Below are 15605 nucleotides of genomic sequence, written 5' to 3'. Positions count from 1 at the left end.
TGAACTCCAGAACAGATAACGGATATCCATCTTTTTTAAACTATTGTACAAGTTGTATCCTCTCATCGAGTCAGGCAACAGTTTTTTAAATATAGCGTTGTTGTAGATCTTTAACACAACGATTAGAAACCGTTGTTACTATGTTAACGTATAGGGTTAGAAGACAACAGTTTTAACATTACATTGTGTAATTCAGACAACGGTTTTTCAGAAAGGTTGTCCTCTAAACCATCAAACAACGGAATGAAAACAGTTGTCTGAGAAATTTTAATGGGTACCACGTATTGAGGTGGCAGCACGTGATAGGTGGTAAATCATTCACAAGGATTGCTGAGGTGGCGAAATGAGAGCCCTTCATTGAAATGAGATTTGATATCGGCCGTTAGATCGAAAAATAGCTGATATTCTTATACAATGGTTTTATGTTAAAACAAAAGTGTTGTCTTAGTTGGTCTCATACATGCTTTTAGGTATTACGTTGTGTAATTCACACAACAGTTTTTAGAAGGGTTGTCTTAAAAACCTTAAAAACCTTCATACAGCGGAATAAAACAGTTGTCTGAAATAGTTATTTTATAATTTAAATGGGCACCACCTGATGAGGTGGCAGCCCATGATAGGTTGTAAACATATTACTCGGATTGCTGAAGTATCACAATGACAGCCCTTGATTGAAATGAGATTAGATATTAGCCGTTAGATTGAAAAAAGCTGATATACTTACACAACGGTTTTATAATAAAAAAAACGTTGTCTTAGTTTATCTTTATACAATGGTGTTTCAAGGAAACCATTGTAAAAGTATTACTGTATAAAATGAGATTCCCGGTTACAAATTTCAATTTTTAAATGATTTTTTCGACGATCCAACCGTACGGATGTTAAGATATATCAATTTTAGTCATATGAAAAAATTATTAAAAAAATTAAAATTCATATTCCATGTCAGGATTAGAAAAATCTTGTAAAAATATCACTTCCAACAACGAGACTCGTTCCTGATTTACAAGATTAATTTTTAAAATGATTTTTTCGACGATCCAACCGTACGAATGTTAAGATATATCAATTTTAGTCATATAAAAAAACTATTAAAAAAATTGAAATTCATCTTGCATGTCAGGATTAGAAAAATCTAGTAAAATTACCCCTCCCGACAAAGAGACTCGTTCCTGATTTATAAAATTAATTTTTGAAATAATTTTTTCAACGATCCAACCGTACGGATGTTTAGATATATCAATTTTAGTCATATGAAAAAATTATTAAAGAATTTGAAATCCATCTTGCATGTCAGGATTAGAAAAATCTAGTAAAAGTATCACTCCCGACAACGAGACTCGTTCCCGATTTACAAGATTAATTTTTGAAATGATTTTTTCAACGATCCAAGCCTACGGATGTTAAGATATATCAATTTTAGTCACATGAAAAAATTATTAAAAAATTTGAAATCCATCTTGCATGTCAGGATTAGAAAAATCTAGTAAAAGTACCACTCCCGACAACGAGACTCGTTCCTGATTTACAAAGTTCAATTTTTAAATGAGTTTTTTGACGATCCAACCGTACGGATGTTAAAATATATCAAATTTAGTCATATAAAAAAATTATTAAAAAATTTAAAATTCATCTTGCATGTCAGGATTAGAAAAATCTAGTAAAAGTACCGCTCCCGACAATGAAACTCGTTCTTGATTTACAAGATTAATTTTTAAAATGATTTTTTCGACGATCCAACCGTACGGATGTTAAGATATATCAATTTTATTCATATTAAAAAATTATTAAAAAATTGAAATTTATCTTGCATGTGAGGATTAGAAAAATATAGTAAAATTACCCCTCCCAACAACGAGACTCGTTACTGATTTATAAGATTAATTTTTGAAATGATTTTTCAACGATCCAACCGTACGGATGTTAAGATATATCAATTTTAGTCATATGAAAAAATTATTAAAAAATTTGAAAACCATCTTGCATGTCAGGATTATAAAAATCTAGTAAAAGTACCGCTCCGGACAACGAGACTCCTTCCTGATTTACAAGATTAATTTTTGAAATGATTTTTTCGACAATCCAACCGTACGGATGTTAAGATATATCAATTTGAGTCATATGAAAAAATTATTAAAAAATTTGAAATTCATCTTGCATGGCATGATTAGAAAAATCTAGTAAAAGTATCGTTCTCTACAATGAGACTCGTTCCTGATTTACAAGATTAATTTTTAAAATTATTTTTTTGACGATCCAACCGTACGGATGTTAAGATATATCAATTTTAGTCATACGAAAAAAATTATTAAAAAAATTGAAATCCATCTTGGATGTCAGGATCAGAAAAATCTAGTAAAAGTACCCCTCCCGACAACGAGACTCGTTCCCGATTTACAAGATTAATATTTAAAATTATTTTTTCGACGATCCAACCGTACAGATATTAAGATATATATATATTTTAGTCATTAAATGTATCTTGCACGATAGAAATAGAAAAACTAATAAATATACTACTCAACAACACGAGATTTATAGGTGATTGATAAAATAATTTTTTAATATGTGTCTTCTATAATCCAACTGTACAAATATATTGACATTAGTTATTTATAAAAATAATTATAAATTTTGAAATTTATATTCCCTTTAATTTGATCTTAATTAAATGAAAAAATAATTATTTAAAAATTAACTACTATAAATTTGATTTTTTAATAATATCACACCAATATTTTGTTTCCCTCCAGTGACTTCTACTTTTTCTGAAGGCTTGACTTTCTTAGATTTCCTCCCAACAGACTTGTAATTGATTTTGAGTGAAGGCTTGTCTAAAGGTAAGTTTGTGATTTTCTTAAGAGAGGTTTAGTTTGAGGTGATTGTTATTTTAAGAAAGGTGTTTGCAGTTTGTTTATACAGAAACTTTGGCTTAAAGGTTAGAGGTGGTTTGATATTTGAGATTTTTGGCTTTGAGGATTGAGCTTGAGCTGTTTGGATTTTTAGGGTTGGTCGATGTGGTTCCGAGCCATCATGTTTATTCTTGCTTCTCCTCTCACTTCCTCTCTTCTTCTCATCATCCTTCTTCTTTTCACCCTTGCTTCCAGCTGCCTTAGTGGATTGACTTGGATTTGAGTCAGAAGATTTTTGATCATCTTTCTTCTGCTTATCATCATCCAAATTATCCTTGTTGATTTGAGTTTTGGGCAAGTTGGCTTCAACATTTCTTAGATATCTCCCCAACAGCTTAATCATCTCTTCACTTCAATAGTCTTATTCTTCTTTAATTTTAACTCAGTTTCCAGAGTCATGATAAGCTTCTTGTTGGCCATGACACATTGTTTAAGGATTTGGAAGTGTTTGAAGTGTTTGGTGGTAGGACAGATGTATGCTATTCCCTTGCTTGGTTATAGGTATGCTTCAGGAAAAGCAGCAACTTGAGCATTTTTCAGTTCAGCTAGCAATAGAGTGTCTTCATGGATCACCACTCGGACTTGTTTATCAGAATATCCAATTCAGATGCCCTCCTTGAGATAAGATAATTGAGGGACACCTGCATACACATGTCTACCCCAGAGTCATTTATATTCACCACTATCTTCTTCTCCTTAAAGTTATCTTTAGTCACCAAGATCACCCTTAAGGAATTTATTGTCCTATCCAAGGCCTTTTTGTAGGTGAAGAAGTTATTGTTAAGAGAAGCCCTTAGATCCTTGAGCAATTCATCAAATTCCCTGATCAGACTTGGTCCTTCAGCAGCCCTAATGAGCCTCTCCATACCAATATCTACTTCTTGAACTAAGTTTTTTCAGCACCTTGGACATTTTGAGTTGTTATTCCTAGTGGACTAACAATGAGATTTACAGAAGGGGGGTTGAATGTAAATCTCAAAACTTTTTCAAGTTTTGAGCAGTTTATGAAAGTTGTGTGTTCAAGAAGAACAAGTGTGTGAATTGCTTTAAGCTAATGCAGACAGATATATATTCAAGCACAAATGTAAAGAACACAACAGACCTTAAAAACTTTTCTGGTGGATTTGTTGTTCCACCAGAGATGGTATATTAGAAAATCTGTGATTAAACAATGTTGATCACAGCTGCATCCTAGTACAAACTAGATGAATTTTCTCTCAATGTTTTTCTAAACAGCTCTGGAAAATCTCTCATCTGATTACTAGCTTCTACTTGGTTTATATATTACCAAGTGTACAAGTGAAGAACAATATAAAATACAGTAATAAAATAAGATCTTCACTTGCTTCTTTTCCTGTTCACTCCAGTACTTTGTTGACTATTGCATCTTTGTACCAGAGAAGAACGGCTGCTTTTTCTGTTGTTCCTGAAATTCGGCTACCACATCTCAGTTGTCTCTATCAACCCATGTGCCTCTGTCTGTAGGTACAACTACCTCTTATCAACGGCTAATCATCAGAACATCCGTTGAAACTTTCATCCGTTGATGCACTCATCCGTTGATGGATGTTATCCGTTGATGACTTTATCCGTTGAAGCTTTAGAGACATCCGTTGAAGCTTAGCTTCTTATCCGTTGAAGGTCTTTAAGTCATCCGTTGATACCACTTCACTTATACAAAATTACAAGGCATGAAGTATTTACAATTGGCCTTCCTATCTGCATATCATCTAGTAGTCAACATGACTCATAGCTTCTCTCAACTTCCAAGAATTACATTTTAAATACAGAGACTGAAATATGCTACAACACTAAACTTATTTCTAAGTAAAGCTACACCATCAACGGATAGCCAAAGTGGTCTTATCCGTTGAGGCTACAGACACTAAATTTCTACTTAAGTATTTTGTTAAACATATCATCAAACTAATGCACATACATTCCTAACAATCTCCCCCTATTTATGTCTATAAGAATTGTAGGCATAAATTCAGGGTTAACTTGATGATAACAAAACACTTAACAGATATATGAATTGAAACTAAGTAGAAATTTAAAAATGCTGCAAAAGTGTATGTACTAGGAGATAATTGAAGATTTACAGTGTTTCCAAGGACACTCCTTTAGTCTGAGCAAATCATCTTTTTCTTCTTTGTTCCCTGGTTTTCTTTCCTAGCCTTTTGTCATTTTCCTCAATTTGGAGTTGGAGTTGTCTGAAGAATTCAGCTTCATCTTCAACACTGACATCCAACTTAGATTGCATTTCTTTGAGAGTTTCATTGCTGGCAATCTTGAGTTGGTCTTCAAGTCTGAAAAATCTTCTGACTCCTTTATCATCTCTAAATTCCATAATCCCATGAGGTGATTTGTGAATTGTAATTCCCCTTTCTTGAATGAGTAAAGTCCTGGGTAAAGCATTGGGCTCCCTCCAAGTTTTCCTTATATTGGCTATCTTGTTGAGAATTTCAGTCTTGGCAGTTCTGGTAAAGCCAGAATCCTTTTGTATAGCTGAATAGACTCTAATCAAGGTAGAGTAGCCTTCATCCAGAATCCTGTGGAGAGGCCATGTTCTTTCCCCAGCTCCTTTATATCTGAATACTAATCTCTCTGGTAACTGTCTGTAGGCAGCTATTCCCCTTACATCCTCCAGTTCATCCAGATAGAGTTTAATGTCTGAAATTTCTTTTATGTCACAGATGTGAACATAATCATCTTTAGAAATGGGTGACTTAGGCTTAGGTTTTTGTTTTTGAGTGAATTTCTTAGAGGTTATGGGAGGTGTAGATTTTGGTTTTCTTTTTTGTTTCTTTGGTAGTGGAAGAGTGGTTAGAAAGGTAGGCAATTTGATAGTGTCCCAATCAATAGGTTCCTCTTTTGGAATGATTGGTTCACCATGGATGTTTATTGTGGGATCAGCAACAAGGGGTTCAGGTATGGAAGTTAGTGGTTTAGATATAGATTTGGTTACTTCAGTGTTATCTCCACTCCTTCTATGTGCCTTGACCTTTCTTCTGTTTCCCTTCTGCCATTCCTCTCTTTCTTCCACACTCTCACCAAATATACTCCCTAAAACCTCATCTAGGTTTGTAGTCTTGTCTTCACCCCTGACTTCAATTTCTTTTTCAACTAGACTTGACTTTAGCTGTTGTTCAAGCTTTGCTTGTGCTCTTTTGTCAGCCTTTAATTGCTTGGCTTCTTCCTTCTTGGCTATTGAGAATTTGGGATGTCCTTGCATCACACATATGCTCTTTCCCTCTCTAATGATAATAGCTCTATTTCTCCTTACAGCCTCATCCATGGACTTTTTGAGATAGGCAATACTCCTGCCTAAAATCTTGTTCTCATCATCTTTTGGAGAAGGAAAGTCCACTTCTTTTAAAGAATTCTTTGTTGAGTCCTTATTGGATCTTTCATTGGGCTTGAGAATTATAGCTTGTAGCTCTTTGGAAGAAGCTTCTCCATCCTTATGACTCCCTACTGGCATGAGCTCCATGTTGATTGGTTCAATTTTTGTGCTTTATTTCACAGATGTTGATTTGTCTTGTGTAGAACCAAACAACAGTTGCAGCCTTTCATCAATTCTCCTCCTTTGCTCTTTCACTTGAATTTCAGCTGCTGCTAGCTGAATCAAATCAATTCCATCAGGCTTGTCCTTGATTTGAATGATTGGAGAAGTAGTGATGGCAGGAACTAGCACTTTAGATATGTTGACTTTTGTAGATGGCTCTCCTTCCCCTTCCCTTTTACTCTCCCCCTTTTTGTTATCATCAAGGAGAGGGGTCAAGCCTTGTGCTTTTGCCAGCTGCATTAGGAGACTGGTTTGAGATTGTTGATTGTGAAGAATGGTGGCCACAGAATTTTCAATAACTTGAACTCTGTCTTCTAACTTGGCCAACCTTTTTTCAGTAACAGATTCTTTCTTCAATCTCAAAACCAAGTCCTGCAATGTACCATAGGGCATGACTGAATCCAATTTATCTGAAGTATAGGTTTTCAAGTCAGCAATATCCTTCCTTAGATCATCCATACCCAGATTCTGCTTCACTTGCTGCAGCTTCATGAGATACAGTGAGTCCAGGTGAGCTTGAAGGATAGCCTTGATACTTGCATGTGAAGTATTCTGAATGGCCTGTTGAATAGTGTTGATTTGTTTGACTAAAGAGACATTGAATTCCACTGATCTGTACTCCTTAGTCAAGGCCCATTCAGGTAGATTTGGAATTGAACTAGGGCCTTCATCTCCCCCTAAGTTCATGCTTCCATCAAAAGAAATAGAGTCATCATCATCAGAATTTGCTCCAAATTCCTCAGATGGCTCACCAGCTGTAGAAGGCATTTTGTTAATGGCAGCTTTATCCCTTTGAAGAGATTCTGTTGTGTGCACTAGATTTAGTGACCTTTCTGCTTTCTCATTGCCCTGAGCAGCCAACAGTTGATAGGCTGTCACAGGATGAGTAAAAGTGTCAGCATCCAAGGAAATGTTATCAATTACAGCTTTGTAATGTTGCTGAAATTGTCTTTCCTTTTCAGCATCATCCACAATCATTGACTCATTAGCAATGGCTGGTTCCACCCTTGTATCTACTGTTCCTGCTTTTCTCTCTTTTTCTCTATGTTCTTGCATCAGGGGCTCCCCCTGGCTCACACATCTCACTCCCTCACCTTCACCTACTAAGGTGGTACTCCACTCACTTACTTTTGCCATGCTGGAAGAAATAGCATGCATTTTTGAGCTCTCAATCTCTCCTTTTGCCTGGGAGCAACCCAGCCTCTCACTCAAATTGTCACTCCCTTCCCTCAATCCTAAGAGTGATTGCACAGTATTCATGTCTTCTACACTTGGGATTAATTCAGTTATTTGTGTAGAGACTGTCAACGGATGTGGAATATCCGTTGAAGATGAAACTGATGTTATCAACGGATAACTGCTGTTAAGCTTATCCGTTGAAGAACAACCACTTGTCAACGGATGAGTGATATCCGTTGAAGAAGGAAAAGAAGTTGAAATTGAAAGTGATATAACTGTTGAATCTGTGTAGATTGATTTGAGATGTGGTGACACAGATCCTTCAATTATATCTGAAAGAATTTGCGGGTGATCCAACAAATCATCCAAGAGATGATGATCACCTATATTTGAGTGGGGCTTCTCCCTGAGTTGTAAAGAGGGAGAATCAGGAATTGATGGGAATAACATATCCACATCCAGAGATGGTGATGAAGTGTTTGGTGATTGATGTGTGATTATTGTGAGAGAATGGGGCTGTGACTCCACATTTATTGGAGTCACATCAAACTGAGTTTGAGAAGGCATAGATACAGATGGATGTATCTGTGCAGTGTGTGCACCCTGTGTAGAAGATTGGGTTCTAGCCTTCTTTCTTCTAATAAAGGCTTTTGTTGGTGAGTGTTTGGCTTTAGTGTCCCTCCCTCGTTTGTTCTGTGTTCCTGGTTTGGAACTATTTTCAATAGTAACATCCTTTTGGGAGGATGCTACTAGGGATGTGCTAGATACCTTTTCAACTACCACAGCTTTTTGAGAAACTGTGGCTTGGCTAGCTTGGGAAGCACTCAACTTTCCTTCCTTATCCTGGGGGTTTCTTTGATGTTCACCCCTCCCCTCACCACTCACTCCCTGTTCACTCACCTCAGGGTTAATAGTTGGTGTTACAACTGTTGTCTTTTGAGAAACAACAGAGGTGGTTTTCTTTGTCTTTGATTTTGAAAGTTTAGTTTTGGTGACCTTGGTAGAAATCTGTTGGGTCATCACAGATTTCATGGCCACACTAGAAGATAAAGAAATAGAGGGGTTGGAAGAAGTAGGAGTTGTAGAAGCAATTACCTCACCTACCTGAGGTGCATTCATGATTGGTAAATATACCAATGACACACTGCTGTTAAGATCCATTCTCATCAAGTCTGCAAGAACTCTTTTCTCTTGTGCCCAGCACTTGAGTTTATTATTCTCATTGATTATGACTTAACCTTCAGCAACATGGTTAGCCAATAACATAAAGAATCTAGCATAATAGATGTTATTAGGTCTATTAGCTTTGTTACCTAATCTAGTACCTAATTCTAGCATCATATAGTTGCTAAAGTTAAAATACCTATCAGAAACAAGCATATAGAACATATTAACCAGAGATGAAGTTATGGCATCAAAATTACTAATTTTCCCAGAGAAAACCTTTATAAAGGCATCCCCAAGGAAACTCCATTCTTTCCTAAGGCCTTTTCTTCTAATACTCCCTAAATTAGCAGAGTTAAGAGAATAACCTATGGAATCTAACATGCTGGATACATCACTATCAGTGTGTGGTGTCATGGCATTGTTTTCAGGTAATTTAAAACATGCTTGTAAATCATCACTGTTAATACAGTGAGTTTTACCTTTGAGAGTGAAGGAGATAGTCATATCCATGGAGTTGAACTCAGCAGTTATCCAAATCTCCTCAACTACTTCACAGAAAATTGTTGGGGCTTCCAGCATTGCATAGCTAAGTTTGCAGTTTTTGATGAAGTCCATCATTTTGTGATAGTCTGAGTGGGCTTCATTCTTCTCTACCAAAGCTATGAAATTGTTCTTTTCATAGATGAACCCAGATTGAGACATAATCTTCACGACTGGTGCCATTTTTGTGAGTAGAAATTGCAGAGAATAACTTGAAGTTTTTGCAGAGAGAAAATGGTAAATGCTTGAAATTTTAAGAAAGCGTAAAGTAAAAATGAACAATCAGAAGGACTTATATGCTCTCTCAAATAAAAAAAAATAAAAGAAAGATTTATCAATAAATATGCGTTGGTGAATTACAGTCGTTTAAGAATAAACTGTAAGTATTCTAAAAACTACCTTTAAGACCAATACATACAGATGTATGTATGAGTATCAACGGTTAAGAGAATAGAATCAACGGCTGTTAAAACACCTGAATCGACTGATGTGACATTTCAACGGATAAGGCAAATTGTCATCCGTTGAAAGGTACTTCAGTTTTATCCGTTGACGGATGAAAAATTCCAAAAATGTATTTGTCTTTCAACGGATAATGATTATCCGTTGATAGAGCAATTTTGACTTTCAACGGATAGGGAACATCCGTTGATGGAATAAACTATGTTAAAAGTCAAATTTGTTCTTAGCAACTAATATATTTCAGGCTTCAATTCAAATTGCAATAAAGACATGAATTTTAAGAATAATTAAGCATACCTAGCTCACTTACCAATCTTGTGAATGTTGATTCATCAAGTGGCTTGGTAAATATGTCAGCAATTTGTTGTTCACTTGGAACAAAATGTAGTTCCACTGTACCATTCATGACATGCTCCCTAATGAAGTGGTACTTGATATCAATGTGCTTGGTCCTTGAGTGCTGTACAGGATTTTCTGTTATGGCTATGGCACTTGTGTTGTCACAAAAGATAGGAATTCTATCAACATGAAGTCCATAGTCAAGGAGTTGGTTCCTCATCCATAACACTTGAGAACAGCAACTTCCAGCAGCAATGTATTCAGCCTCAGCTGTAGAAGTAGAGACTGAATTTTGCTTTTTGCTAAACCATGATACAAGCTTGTTTCCCAGGAATTGGCAGGAGCCTGTTGTACTTTTCCTATCTATTCTGCAACCTGCATAGTCTGCATCTGAATAACCAATTAGATCAAAGCCAGATTCTCTAGGATACCAAATACCTAAATTTGGTGTACCCTTGAGATATCTGAAAATCCTTTTGATAGCAATTAAGTGAGACTCCCTAGGATCAGCTTGGAATCTAGCACATAGACATGTAGCAAACATTATATCTGGTCTGCTAGCAGTTAAATATAAAAGTGAACCAACCATGCCTCTATAACTTGTAATATCCACAGACCTTTCAGTCTTATTTAATTCAAGTTTGGTGGCAGTGGCCATGGGAGTTTTTGCAGATGAACATTCCATTAAGTCAAACTTCTTTAAAAGATCATAAATATATTTAGTTTGACTAATGAAAATTCCATCACTAACTTGTTTAACTTGTAAACCAAGAAAATAGGTTAGTTCTCCCATTAGGCTCATTTCATAATTACTTTGCATTAGCTTAGCAAACTTTTTGCAAAGTTTGTCATCTTTAGAACCAAATATTATGTCATCTAAATAAATTTGAACAAGTATACTAGAGCCATTAACATCCCTAAAGAAGAGAGTTTTATCAACAGTACCTCTAGTGAAGTGATTCTCCAAAAGAAATTTTGATAAGGTCTCATACCAGGCTCTAGGTGCTTGCTTCAGTCCATAGAGTGCTTTCAACAGATAATACACATAGTCTGGAAAATTTGGATCTTCAAATCCTGGAGGTTGACTTACATAGACTTCCTCCTCTAATTTCCCATTTAGAAATGCACTCTTGACATCCATTTGATAGACTTTAAAATTGGCATGGGCTGCATGGGCTAAAAATATTCTGATGGCTTCAAGTCTTGCAACAGGAGCATATGTTTCATCAAAATCTATTCCCTCTTGCTGAGAATAGCCTTTAGCAACCAGTCTGGCTTTATTCCTTATGATAATGCCATTTTCATCCATCTTGTTTCTGAATACCCACTTTGTGTCAATAGGACTCTTGTTCTTTGGTTTGGGTACCAGCTTCCATACTTGGTTTCTCTCAAATTGGTTCAGCTCTTCCTGCATAGCTAATATCCAATCTGGATCCAATAGAGCTTCTTCCACTTTCTTAGGTTCCTCCTGAGACAGAAAACCACTATACAGACATTCATCTTGAGTGGCTTTTCTTGTTTGCACTTTAGATGATGCATCACCAATGATCAGTTCAAAGGGATGATTCTTGGTCCATTTCCTTTGTGGTGGAAGATGTGCTCTAGATGAGGTGGCCTCAGTATTGTCATGATGTGAGACAGAGTGTTGACTAGTTGAAACTCCCCCTGAGTTGTTGGTCCTTTGCAGGGAACTTGGAGTTCTATCAACTGATGATGTAAATCGATTATCCGTTGATGAACCATGATCAACGGATGCTTCATTTTGTACTTCAACGGATGATGCACTATGTCTTTCAACGGATACTGCATTGCCTCTATCAACGGATGCAGTATTTTGTGCATTATCCAAGGGCAAGTTTTGAATCCCTTTTGAAGTGTCATCTCTATCAGTCTCCTCTTCACTATCATCACAATATATCTCAATGTTGTCAAATTTGAGTCTCTCATTATGTCCCTCATCTGTTAGTCCATCAATCTTTTTATCATCAAACACAACATGCACAGATTCCATAACAATGTTGGTTCTTAGATTGTAGACCCTATAAGATTTTCCAGCTGAGTAACCAACAAATATCCCTTCATCAGCCTTTGCATCAAACTTCCCTTTATGGTCAGATTGATTCCTCAGTATAAAGCATTTACATCCAAAGACATGAAGAAAGTTTAGAGTTGGTTTTCTTCTCTTGAACAACTGATAAGGAGTCATGCCTTTAGCTTGATTGATCAAAGAAATATTCTGAGTAAAGCAGGCACAATTAACAGCTTCAGCCCAGAAATATGTTGGTAACTTTGATTCTTCAAGCATTGTTCTGGCAGTTTCAATTAAAGATCTGTTCTTTCTTTCAACAACCCCATTTTGCTGAGGTGTTCTTGGAGCTGAGAACTCATGCATGATTCCATTTTCTTCACAGAACAGCCTTAATGTCAAATTCTTGAATTCAGTTCCATTGTCACTCCTGATATTTCTAACCTTCAAGTCAGGATGATTGTTGACTTGCCTGATGTGATTGATAATGATTTCACTTGCTTCATCCTTTGATCCAAGAAAATAGACCCATGAGAACTTTGAGAAATCATCTACAATCACTAAGCAATATCTTTTTCTTGCAATAGACAATACATTGACTGGTCCAAACAAATCCATATGTAGCAGCTGTAATGGTTCATCAATTGTTGTTTCAAGCTTCTTTTTGAATGATGCTTTCCTTTGTTTGCCTTTCTGACAAGCATCACACAAACCATCCCTTGAGAATTCAACTAGAGGGATTCCTCTAACTAAGTCCTTTTTGACTAGATCATTCATTGTCTTGAAATTCAAGTGAGATAGCTTCTTGTGCCATAGCCAACTTTCAACTGTGCTTGCTTTGCTGAAGAGACAAGTAATGGATTCTGCATCTGTAGAGTTGAAGTCAGCTATGTACACATTTCCTTTTCTAACTCCAGTTAGAACCACTTTGTTTTCTTTCTTACTAGTGACAACACAGGCTTCAGAGTTGAAGGAAACTGTATTCCCTCTATCACATAGTTGACTGATGCTCAGTAAATTGTGCTTGAGAGCATCAACTAATGCAACTTCATTAATGATGACATTCCTTGTTGAAATCAAGCCATATCCCATAGTAAACCCTTTGCTGTCATCTCCAAAGGTTATGCTAGGGCCAGCTCTCTCCTTGAACTCGGTGAGCAGGGAGAAATCTCCTGTCATGTGTCTTGAACAACCACTGTCCAAGTACCATAGATTTCTTTCATTTCCCTGCACACCATAAAATCAATCAATTTGATTTTGGTACCCAAGTTTCCTTGGGTCCATTCTTGTTAGCCTTTCTCCTAGACTTCATTCCTCCTGCATCTTTAGACTTAGGTGAGTTTGAGTCAACCTTGGTCTTAGATGCAGTTGGTTGAGGTGTAGGGTTAGTCACAGAATCATTTAGCACATTTGTAAAATTATTAGGCATTGATTGTGCAAACATGTTATTCCATATGGGCATATTGTATGGCATTTGAGGCATACTACATGCAGCAAGATAAGGATTGTTAAAATATGGCATGTTTACAAAATGTGCATAAGGATTTTGTTGAGACATAACAGGCATAGCATGCAGAGGTGATGCAGACATATTAGGCATAGAAGAGGGTACAGTTATGGGAGTCTTCTTAATGGATTTACAATTAGCAGATAGATGATTAACACTACTACAATGCACACAGCTTTTTCTAGGAGCATACCTATCAGGTGTGTAATTGTTGTGTTTATTAATTCCTACCTTCCCATTTCTGTTGGATTTTCTTTTAGATTCCTTTTTATCCTCAACCATCTTGAGCCTATTATTTAACTGTTCTAAGGTCATGTGCCCTACATTCACCTTACTGACATCTTTGGATGTGCTTGCTTCTTCTTTGACAAAGTTCTTTGAGGTTGAACCAAACTTTTTGTTGAGTTTCTTTAGATTCTCTCTTTTAGAAACATCTGCCTGTTTTAATTGAGGAACCTTCAACGGATGCTCCTTTTCTTCCTTCAACGGATAACTTTCATCATCCGTTGATTCCACATCCGTTGACAGTCCATCAATTAATTCTAGTTTCTTTTTATTTTTATTCCAGGCAGTTTCACAGAATGATTCAATTCCTTGGACCTTAGCAATTTGAGCACTTACATCCCTAGATGTCTTCCAGGCTTTAATCACCTCTTGCTCTTTCTCTAATTGATTGGAAAGTATTTCTACTTTCTTAACAGATTCAGCTAGTTCATTTTCAACAGATATACAATGCAACTTAGTTTTCTCTAGGTCAATCATCTTATCTTCTAACAAAGCATTTCTATTACTTAAAAACAGATTGTTCTCTTTAATCCTACTATTTTCTTTAGCAAGAGATTTAAGAGATACACGCAAATGATACAATTCAGTAGACATGTCATTAAAGGCATCATTGCACTCTTCTTTAGTAAGCTGTGTTAAGTCAGTAGTGATTACCTGATTGCTTGATGAACTAACTTCATTTTCTTCAGAATCAGCCATGAGAGCAAGGTTGACATACTCCACATCTTCATCCTCTTCATCTCCATTAGCTGCCCAGTCCTTTTCTTGAGTAATGAAAGCCCTCTCCTTTTGCTTGAGCAGATCAAAATATTTCTTTTTGTAATCTACTTGTTCAAATTTCTTCTTTTCAGAAGTTGGCTTTCTGCACTCACCTGCAAAGTGTCCACTTATACCACAATTGAAACACTTGAACTTGGATTTGTCCACAGTGTTTTTGTGAGGTTTAGTGGCTCTAGTGTTTTTCTTGAATTTCATCTTTGCAAATCTTCTGGACAGAAATGCAAGATGCTCATCAATTCCATCTGAGTCATCTTGGCTGGAGTTGTCTTCATTTTCAGCAGCTTGCTCTTTCCCCTTGCTTGATTCCTGACTTCTTATACCATCTTTGGAGTTTGATGTAGATCTCGCAGTTTCTTGTCTGCATTTCCTCTCATTTTCAGCTACCAATGCAACTGAACTTCCTTTCTTTCTCCCTTTCTCCAATACCTCATCCTGTTCCAGCTCTAGTTCATAAGTCTTCAAGATTCCATACAATCTTTCAAGAGTGAAGTCCTTATAATCTTGAGAGTTTCTTAAGGAGACAGTCATGGGTTTCCATTCCTTTGGCAAGGATCTTAAAAATTTAAGATTTGAATCCTTCACTTGGTACACTCTTCCATACAGCTTCAGTCCATTCAACAGCTTTTGAAATCTATTGAATGTTTCATTTAAAGATTCATTTTCTTCAAAATGAAAGTATTCATACTGTTGAATGAGAAGCTGCATTTTGTTTTCTTTCACTTGTTCTGTACCTTCACACAGTAGTTGAACTGTGTCCCAAACCTCTTTGGCAGTTATGCAATTTATCACATTATCAAACATATCCATGTTAAGACCATTAAACAAAATGTTCATAGCCTT

The sequence above is a fragment of the Apium graveolens genome, chromosome 5 (genome assembly GCF_009905375.1).
Source record: "Apium graveolens cultivar Ventura chromosome 5, ASM990537v1, whole genome shotgun sequence".
Lineage (NCBI taxonomy): Eukaryota > Viridiplantae > Streptophyta > Magnoliopsida > Apiales > Apiaceae > Apium > Apium graveolens.
This window is presented reverse-complemented; position numbering follows the sequence as displayed.